Here is a 10315-nt window from a genome sequence, read left to right on the forward strand (position 1 = left end):
GTTATCTAACTGACTAGTTTGTGTAGGGTTAAGGTCACAAAAATACAAAGAAAGAAACATTAACATGGAGATCGATTTTTTCACGTTATTTTCGCTCTGTGACTGAGTCAGAATAGTCACATTTTGATGAATAATGGTGAGCACTTTTAGAATATTATTCCTCATTGTAATATCAAAAATGGTTCTTATCTGGTTAATAAAGACAGACACATGGAGACATTTTCTATTTGGAGTCGAATATGATCAACTCTGCGTTGCGGAAGTATTGGCTATAGTGAGTGCCTCTCTCGTTAGAAATGCATTAAACACACAACCCTTTCCTCAACCAGAAGCGTGGTACTTACTGTTTAAGGAGATAGCAAATAAAGAAGGAAGAAACCCCTGAAACTGAGTGCTGTATCAAAATATGCATTCTGTTTGATGGTAACGCATTTCAGGCAAGACTTATAAGCAGTCGAAGAGACATAGGATTTTGGAATGTCCTCACCAACTTAAAAGTAATCATAACAAACACACACTGACTGTTTATTTTGTTTCAGATCACGTTATACAATCTTTTACTATTATGTGTTCGAGACTCTCTTCCTGACCCTTGTGATTTCCACGAAACCATCACCACCTTTATAGCATCAATTCCTATTGAGCTTTCATAAATGGACTTGCCTCAACAATAAGTCAATAGGTCCATCAGTATTGCGTCTGTAATAACTGTAATTACAAGTCTAACGGCCTGGAGCTATGAACATGAAATCAATAAAGGGTAAAATAGTTGTTGTTGATGACATGTAGAAGAGTGGTCGAGTTACTCTCAGGATCTGAAAAGAGATACAATTATGAGGTGAAGAAGGCGACTCACGTAACTCACCCATTAACTTTAGAGTTTCTGATGATGATGGATCATTTATAAACTCTAAATTATAACGACATATTTCATAACGAATAAACTTAGTATTCCGAAAATTGTTTAATTTAGAAGCTTAAAATCAAGAGAGGTCCACTTCAGTCCATACTTTTGAAAGATAAGCTGGACCTACATCATAGTAATTCTAATTTATTTTAACATCACTGAATTCTGTAACTCGTTATAAATATTCCATGATTAATATTTCATCCAAGACAAGTTTGTCTGTTTTGGGCCCGGCATGGCCTAGCGCGTAAGGCGTGCGACTTGTAATCTGAGGGTCGCGGGTTCGCGCCCGCGTCGCGCTAAACATGCTCGCCCTCCCAGCCGTGGGGTGTATAATGTGACGGTCAATCCCACTTTTCGTTGGTAAGAGTAGCCCAAGAGTTGGCGGTGGGTGGTGATGACTAGCTGCCTTCCCTCTAGTCTTACACTGCTAAATTAGGGACGGCTAGTACAGATCGCCCTCGAGTAGCTTTTGTGCGAAATTCCAGAAACAAATTGTCTGTTTTGAATTTCGCGCAAAGCTACTCGAGGGCTATCTGCGCTAGCCGTCCCTAATTTAGCAGTGTAAGACTAGAGGGAAGGCAGCTAGTCATCACCACCCACCGCCAACTCTTGGGCTACTCTTTACCAACAAATAGTGTGATTGACCGAAACATTATAATGACCCGACGGCTGAATGGGCGAGCATATTTGGCGCGACCGGGATGCAAATCCGCGACCCTCAGATTACGAGTCGCACGCCTAAACACGCTTGGCCATGCCGTGCCAAAACAGACGCAATATCATTATGTAAATGTAACATAAAATAAAATAATTACGATTGTTTGTTTTTGGAATTTCGCACAAAGGTGCTCGAGGGCTATCTGCGCTAGCCGTCCCTAATTTAGCAGTATAAGACTAGAGGGAAGGCAGCTAGTCATCACTACCCACCGCCAACTCTTGGGCTACTCTTTTACCAACAAATAGTGTGATTGACCGTTCCATTATAACGCCCCCACGGCTGAAAGGGCGAGCATATTTGGCGCGACCGGGATGCAAATCCGCGACCCTCAGATTACGAGTCGCACGCCTAAACACGCTTGGCCATGCCGTGCCAAAACAGACGCAATATCATTATGTAAATGTAACATAAAATAAAATAATTACGATTGTTTGTTTTTGGAATTTCGCACAAAGGTGCTCGAGGGCTATCTGCGCTAGCCGTCCCTAATTTAGCAGTATAAGACTAGAGGGAAGGCAGCTAGTCATCACTACCCACCGCCAACTCTTGGGCTACTCTTTTACCAACAAATAGTGTGATTGACCGTTCCATTATAACGCCCCCACGGCTGAAAGGGCGAGCATGTTTGGCGCGACCGGGATGCGAATCTGCGACTCTCAGATTACGAGTCGCACGCCTAAACACGCTTGGCCATGCCGTGCCAAAACAGACGCAGTATCATTATGTAAATGTAACATAAAATAAAATAATTATGATTGTTTGTTTTTGGAATTTCGCACAAAGGTGCTCGAGGGCTATCTGCGCTAGCCGTCCCTAATTTAGCAGTATAAGACTAGAGGGAAGGCAGCTAGTCATCACTACCCACCGCCAACTCTTGGGCTACTCTTTTACCAAGAAATAGTGTGATTGACCGTGACATTATAACGCCCCCACGGCTGAAAGGGCGAGCATGTTTGGCGCGACCGGGATGCGAATCTGCGACCCTCAGATTACGAGTCGCACGCCTAAACACGCTTGGCCATGCCGTGCCAAAACAGACGCAATATCATTATGTAAATGTAACATAAAATAAAATAATTATGATTGTTTGTTTTTGGAATTTCGCACAAAGGTGCTCGAGGGCTATCTGCGCTAGCCGTCCCTAATTTAGCAGTATAAGACTAGAGGGAAGGCAGCTAGTCATCACTACCCACCGCCAACTCTTGGGCTACTCTTTTACCAACAAATAGTGTGATTGACCGTGACATTATAACGCCCCACGGCTGAAAGGGCGAGCATGTTTGGCGCGACCGGGATGCGAATCTGCGACCCTCAGATTACGAGTCGCACGCCTAAACACGCTTGGCCATGCCGTGCCAAAACAGACGCAATATCATTATGTAAATGTAACATAAAATAAAATAATTATGATTGTTTGTTTTTGGAATTTCGCACAAAGGTGCTCGAGGGCTATCTGCGCTAGCCGTCCCTAATTTAGCAGTATAAGACTAGAGGGAAGGCAGCTAGTCATCACTACCCACCGCCAACTCTTGGGCTACTCTTTTACCAACAAATAGTGTGATTGACCGTGACATTATAACGCCCCCACGGCTGAAAGGGCGAGCATGTTTGGCGCGACCGGGATGCGAATCTGCGACCCTCAGATTACGAGTCGCACGCCTAAACACGCTTGGCCATGCCGTGCCAAAACAGACGCAATATCATTATGTAAATGTAACATAAAATAAAATAATTATGATTGTTTGTTTTTGGAATTTCGCACAAAGGTGCTCGAGGGCTATCTGCGCTAGCCGTCCCTAATTTAGCAGTATAAGACTAGAGGGAAGGCAGCTAGTCATCACTACCCACCGCCAACTCTTGGGCTACTCTTTTACCAACAAATAGTGTGATTGACCGTGACATTATAACGCCCCACGGCTGAAAGGGCGAGCATGTTTGGCGCGACCGGGATGCGAATCTGCGACCCTCAGATTACGAGTCGCACGCCTAAACACGCTTGGCCATGCCGTGCCAAAACAGACGCAATATCATTATGTAAATGTAACATAAAATAAAATAATTATGATTGTTTGTTTTTGGAATTTCGCACAAAGGTGCTCGAGGGCTATCTGCGCTAGCCGTCCCTAATTTAGCAGTATAAGACTAGAGGGAAGGCAGCTAGTCATCACTACCCACCGCCAACTCTTGGGCTACTCTTTTACCAACAAATAGTGTGATTGACCGTGACATTATAACGCCCCACGGCTGAAAGGGCGAGCATGTTTGGCGCGACCGGGATGCGAATCTGCGACCCTCAGATTACGAGTCGCACGCCTAAACACGCTTGGCCATGCCGTGCCAAAACAGACGCAATATCATTATGTAAATGTAACATAAAATAAAATAATTATGATTGTTTGTTTTTGGAATTTCGCACAAAGGTGCTCGAGGGCTATCTGCGCTAGCCGTCCCTAATTTAGCAGTATAAGACTAGAGGGAAGGCAGCTAGTCATCACTACCCACCGCCAACTCTTGGGCTACTCTTTTACCAACAAATAGTGTGATTGACCGTGACATTATAACGCCCCCACGGCTGAAAGGGCGAGCATGTTTGGCGCGACCGGGATGCGAATCTGCGACCCTCAGATTACGAGTCGCACGCCTAAACACGCTTGGCCATGCCGTGCCAAAACAGACGCAATATCATTATGTAAATGTAACATAAAATAAAATAATTATGATTGTTTGTTTTTGGAATTTCGCACAAAGGTGCTCGAGGGCTATCTGCGCTAGCCGTCCCTAATTTAGCAGTATAAGACTAGAGGGAAGGCAGCTAGTCATCACTACCCACCGCCAACTCTTGGGCTACTCTTTTACCAACAAATAGTGTGATTGACCGTGACATTATAACGCCCCCACGGCTGAAAGGGCGAGCATGTTTGGCGCGACCGGGATGCGAATCTGCGACCCTCAGATTACGAGTCGCACGCCTAAACACGCTTGGCCATGCCGTGCCAAAAAAGACGCAATATCATTATGTAAATGTAACATAAAATAAAATAATTATGATTGTTTGTTTTTGGAATTTCGCACAAAGGTGCTCGAGGGCTATCTGCGCTAGCCGTCCCTAATTTAGCAGTATAAGACTAGAGGGAAGGCAGCTAGTCATCACTACCCACCGCCAACTCTTGGGCTACTCTTTTACCAACAAATAGTGTGATTGACCGTGACATTATAACGCCCCCACGGCTGAAAGGGCGAGCATGTTTGGCGCGACCGGGATGCGAATCTGCGACCCTCAGATTACGAGTCGCACGCCTAAACACGCTTGGCCATGCCGTGCCAAAACAGACGCAATATCATTATGTAAATGTAACATAAAATAAAATAATTATGATTGTTTGTTTTTGGAATTTCGCACAAAGGTGCTCGAGGGCTATCTGCGCTAGCCGTCCCTAATTTAGCAGTATAAGACTAGAGGGAAGGCAGCTAGTCATCACTACCCACCGCCAACTCTTGGGCTACTCTTTTACCAACAAATAGTGTGATTGACCGTGACATTATAACGCCCCCACGGCTGAAAGGGCGAGCATGTTTGGCGCGACCGGGATGCGAATCTGCGACCCTCAGATTACGAGTCGCACGCCTAAACACGCTTGGCCATGCCGTGCCAAAAAAGACGCAATATCATTACGTAAATGTAACATAAAATAAAATAATTATGATTGTTTGTTTTTGGAATTTCGCACAAAGGTGCTCGAGGGCTATCTGCGCTAGCCGTCCCTAATTTAGCAGTATAAGACTAGAGGGAAGGCAGCTAGTCATCACTACCCACCGCCAACTCTTGGGCTACTCTTTTACCAACAAATAGTGTGATTGACCGTGACATTATAACGCCCCACGGCTGAAAGGGCGAGCATGTTTGGCGCGACCGGGATGCAAATCCGCGACCCTCAGATTACGAGTCGCACGCCTAAACACGCTTGGCCATGCCGTGCCAAAACAGACGCAATATCATTATGTAAATGTAACATAAAATAAAATAATTATGATTGTTTGTTTTTGGAATTTCGCACAAAGGTGCTCGAGGGCTATCTGCGCTAGCCGTCCCTAATTTAGCAGTATAAGACTAGAGGGAAGGCAGCTAGTCATCACTACCCACCGCCAACTCTTGGGCTACTCTTTTACCAACAAATAGTGTGATTGACCGTGACATTATAACGCCCCACGGCTGAAAGGGCGAGCATGTTTGGCGCGACCGGGATGCAAATCTGCGACCCTCAGATTACGAGTCGCACGCCTAAACACGCTTGGCCATGCCGTGCCAAAACAGACGCAATATCATTATGTAAATGTAACATAAAATAAAATAATTATGATTGTTTGTTTTTGGAATTTCGCACAAAGGTGCTCGAGGGCTATCTGCGCTAGCCGTCCCTAATTTAGCAGTATAAGACCAGAGGGAAGGCAGCTAGTCATCACTACCCACCGCCAACTCTTGGGCTACTCTTTTACCAACAAATAGTGTGATTGACCGTGACATTATAACGCCCCCACGGCTGAAAGGGCGAGCATGTTTGGCGCGACCGGGATGCGAATCTGCGACCCTCAGATTACGAGTCGCACGCCTAAACACGCTTGGCCATGCCGTGCCAAAAAGACGCAATATCATTACGTAAATGTAACATAAAATAAAATAATTATGATTGTTTGTTTTTGGAATTTCGCACAAAGGTGCTCGAGGGCTATCTGCGCTAGCCGTCCCTAATTTAGCAGTATAAGACTAGAGGGAAGGCAGCTAGTCATCACTACCCACCGCCAACTCTTGGGCTACTCTTTTACCAACAAATAGTGTGATTGACCGTGACATTATAACGCCCCCACGGCTGAAAGGGCGAGCATGTTTGGCGCGACCGGGATGCAAATCCGCGACCCTCAGATTACGAGTCGCACGCCTAAACACGCTTGGCCATGCCGTGCCAAAACAGACGCAATATCATTATGTAAATGTAACATAAAATAAAATAATTATGATTGTTTGTTTTTGGAATTTCGCACAAAGGTGCTCGAGGGCTATCTGCGCTAGCCGTCCCTAATTTAGCAGTATAAGACTAGAGGGAAGGCAGCTAGTCATCACTACCCACCGCCAACTCTTGGGCTACTCTTTTACCAACAAATAGTGTGATTGACCGTGACATTATAACGCCCCCACGGCTGAAAGGGCGAGCATGTTTGGCGCGACCGGGATGCGAATCTGCGACCCTCAGATTACGAGTCGCACGCCTAAACACGCTTGGCCATGCCGTGCCAAAACAGACGCAATATCATTATGTAAATGTAACATAAAATAAAATAATTATGATTGTTTGTTTTTGGAATTTCGCACAAAGGTGCTCGAGGGCTATCTGCGCTAGCCGTCCCTAATTTAGCAGTATAAGACTAGAGGGAAGGCAGCTAGTCATCACTACCCACCGCCAACTCTTGGGCTACTCTTTTACCAACAAATAGTGTGATTGACCGTGACATTATAACGCCCCACGGCTGAAAGGGCGAGCATGTTTGGCGCGACCGGGATGCAAATCTGCGACCCTCAGATTACGAGTCGCACGCCTAAACACGCTTGGCCATGCCGTGCCAAAACAGACGCAATATCATTATGTAAATGTAACATAAAATAAAATAATTATGATTGTTTGTTTTTGGAATTTCGCACAAAGGTGCTCGAGGGCTATCTGCGCTAGCCGTCCCTAATTTAACAGTATAAGACTAGAGGGAAGGCAGCTAGTCATCACTACCCACCGCCAACTCTTGGGCTACTCTTTTACCAACAAATAGTGTGATTGACCGTGACATTATAACGCCCCACGGCTGAAAGGGCGAGCATGTTTGGCGCGACCGGGATGCAAATCTGCGACCCTCAGATTACGAGTCGCACGCCTAAACACGCTTGGCCATGCCGTGCCAAAACAGACGCAATATCATTATGTAAATGTAACATAAAATAAAATAATTATGATTGTTTGTTTTTGGAATTTCGCACAAAGGTGCTCGAGGGCTATCTGCGCTAGCCGTCCCTAATTTAACAGTGTAAGACCAGAGGGAAGACAGCTAGTCATCACTACCCACCGCCAACTCTTGGGCTACTCTTTTACCAACAAATAGTGTGATTGACCGTGACATTATAACGCCCCCACGGCTGAAAGGGCGAGCATGTTTGGCGCGACCGGGATGCGAATCTGCGACCCTCAGATTACGAGTCGCACGCCTAAACACGCTTGGCCATGCCGTGCCAAAAAAGACGCAATATCATTACGTAAATGTAACATAAAATAAAATAATTATGATTGTTTGTTTTTGGAATTTCGCACAAAGGTGCTCGAGGGCTATCTGCGCTAGCCGTCCCTAATTTAGCAGTATAAGACTAGAGGGAAGGCAGCTAGTCATCACTACCCACCGCCAACTCTTGGGCTACTCTTTTACCAACAAATAGTGTGATTGACCGTGACATTATAACGCCCCACGGCTGAAAGGGCGAGCATGTTTGGCGCGACCGGGATGCGAATCTGCGACCCTCAGATTACGAGTCGCACGCCTAAACACGCTTGGCCATGCCGTGCCAAAACAGACGCAATATCATTATGTAAATGTAACATAAAATAAAATAATTATGATTGTTTGTTTTTGGAATTTCGCACAAAGGTGCTCGAGGGCTATCTGCGCTAGCCGTCCCTAATTTAGCAGTATAAGACTAGAGGGAAGGCAGCTAGTCATCACTACCCACCGCCAACTCTTGGGCTACTCTTTTACCAACAAATAGTGTGATTGACCGTGACATTATAACGCCCCACGGCTGAAAGGGCGAGCATGTTTGGCGCGACCGGGATGCGAATCTGCGACCCTCAGATTACGAGTCGCACGCCTAAACACGCTTGGCCATGCCGTGCCAAAAAGACGCAATATCATTACGTAAATGTAACATAAAATAAAATAATTATGATTGTTTGTTTTTGGAATTTCGCACAAAGGTGCTCGAGGGCTATCTGCGCTAGCCGTCCCTAATTTAGCAGTATAAGACTAGAGGGAAGGCAGCTAGTCATCACTACCCACCGCCAACTCTTGGGCTACTCTTTTACCAACAAATAGTGTGATTGACCGTGACATTATAACGCCCCCACGGCTGAAAGGGCGAGCATGTTTGGCGCGACCGGGATGCGAATCTGCGACCCTCAGATTACGAGTCGCACGCCTAAACACGCTTGGCCATGCCGTGCCAAAACAGACGCAATATCATTATGTAAATGTAACATAAAATAAAATAATTATGATTGTTTGTTTTTGGAATTTCGCACAAAGGTGCTCGAGGGCTATCTGCGCTAGCCGTCCCTAATTTAGCAGTATAAGACTAGAGGGAAGGCAGCTAGTCATCACTACCCACCGCCAACTCTTGGGCTACTCTTTTACCAACAAATAGTGTGATTGACCGTGACATTATAACGCCCCCACGGCTGAAAGGGCGAGCATGTTTGGCGCGACCGGGATGCGAATCTGCGACCCTCAGATTACGAGTCGCACGCCTAAACACGCTTGGCCATGCCGTGCCAAAACAGACGCAATATCATTATGTAAATGTAACATAAAATAAAATAATTATGATTGTTTGTTTTTGGAATTTCGCACAAAGGTGCTCGAGGGCTATCTGCGCTAGCCGTCCCTAATTTAGCAGTATAAGACTAGAGGGAAGGCAGCTAGTCATCACTACCCACCGCCAACTCTTGGGCTACTCTTTTACCAACAAATAGTGTGATTGACCGTGACATTATAACGCCCCCACGGCTGAAAGGGCGAGCATGTTTGGCGCGACCGGGATGCGAATCTGCGACCCTCAGATTACGAGTCGCACGCCTAAACACGCTTGGCCATGCCGTGCCAAAACAGACGCAATATCATTATGTAAATGTAACATAAAATAAAATAATTATGATTGTTTGTTTTTGGAATTTCGCACAAAGGTGCTCGAGGGCTATCTGCGCTAGCCGTCCCTAATTTAGCAGTATAAGACCAGAGGGAAGGCAGCTAGTCATCACTACCCACCGCCAACTCTTGGGCTACTCTTTTACCAACAAATAGTGTGATTGACCGTGACATTATAACGCCCCACGGCTGAAAGGGCGAGCATGTTTGGCGCGACCGGGATGCGAATCTGCGACCCTCAGATTACGAGTCGCACGCCTAAACACGCTTGGCCATGCCGTGCCAAAACAGACGCAATATCATTATGTAAATGTAACATAAAATAAAATAATTATGATTGTTTGTTTTTGGAATTTCGCACAAAGGTGCTCGAGGGCTATCTGCGCTAGCCGTCCCTAATTTAACAATGTAAGACCAGAGGGAAGACAGCTAGTCATCACTACCCACCGCCAACTCTTGGGCTACTCTTTTACCAACAAATAGTGTGATTGACCGTGACATTATAACGCCCCCACGGCTGAAAGGGCGAGCATGTTTGGCGCGACCGGGATGCGAATCTGCGACCCTCAGATTACGAGTCGCACGCCTAAACACGCTTGGCCATGCCGTGCCAAAACAGACGCAATATCATTATGTAAATGTAACATAAAATAAAATAATTATGATTGTTTGTTTTTGGAATTTCGCACAAAGGTGCTCGAGGGCTATCTGCGCTAGCCGTCCCTAATTTAGCAGTA

This window comes from Tachypleus tridentatus, unplaced genomic scaffold, assembly GCF_004210375.1.
Source record: "Tachypleus tridentatus isolate NWPU-2018 unplaced genomic scaffold, ASM421037v1 tig00002540_pilon, whole genome shotgun sequence".
NCBI classification, from domain to species: Eukaryota; Metazoa; Arthropoda; class Merostomata; order Xiphosura; family Limulidae; genus Tachypleus; species Tachypleus tridentatus.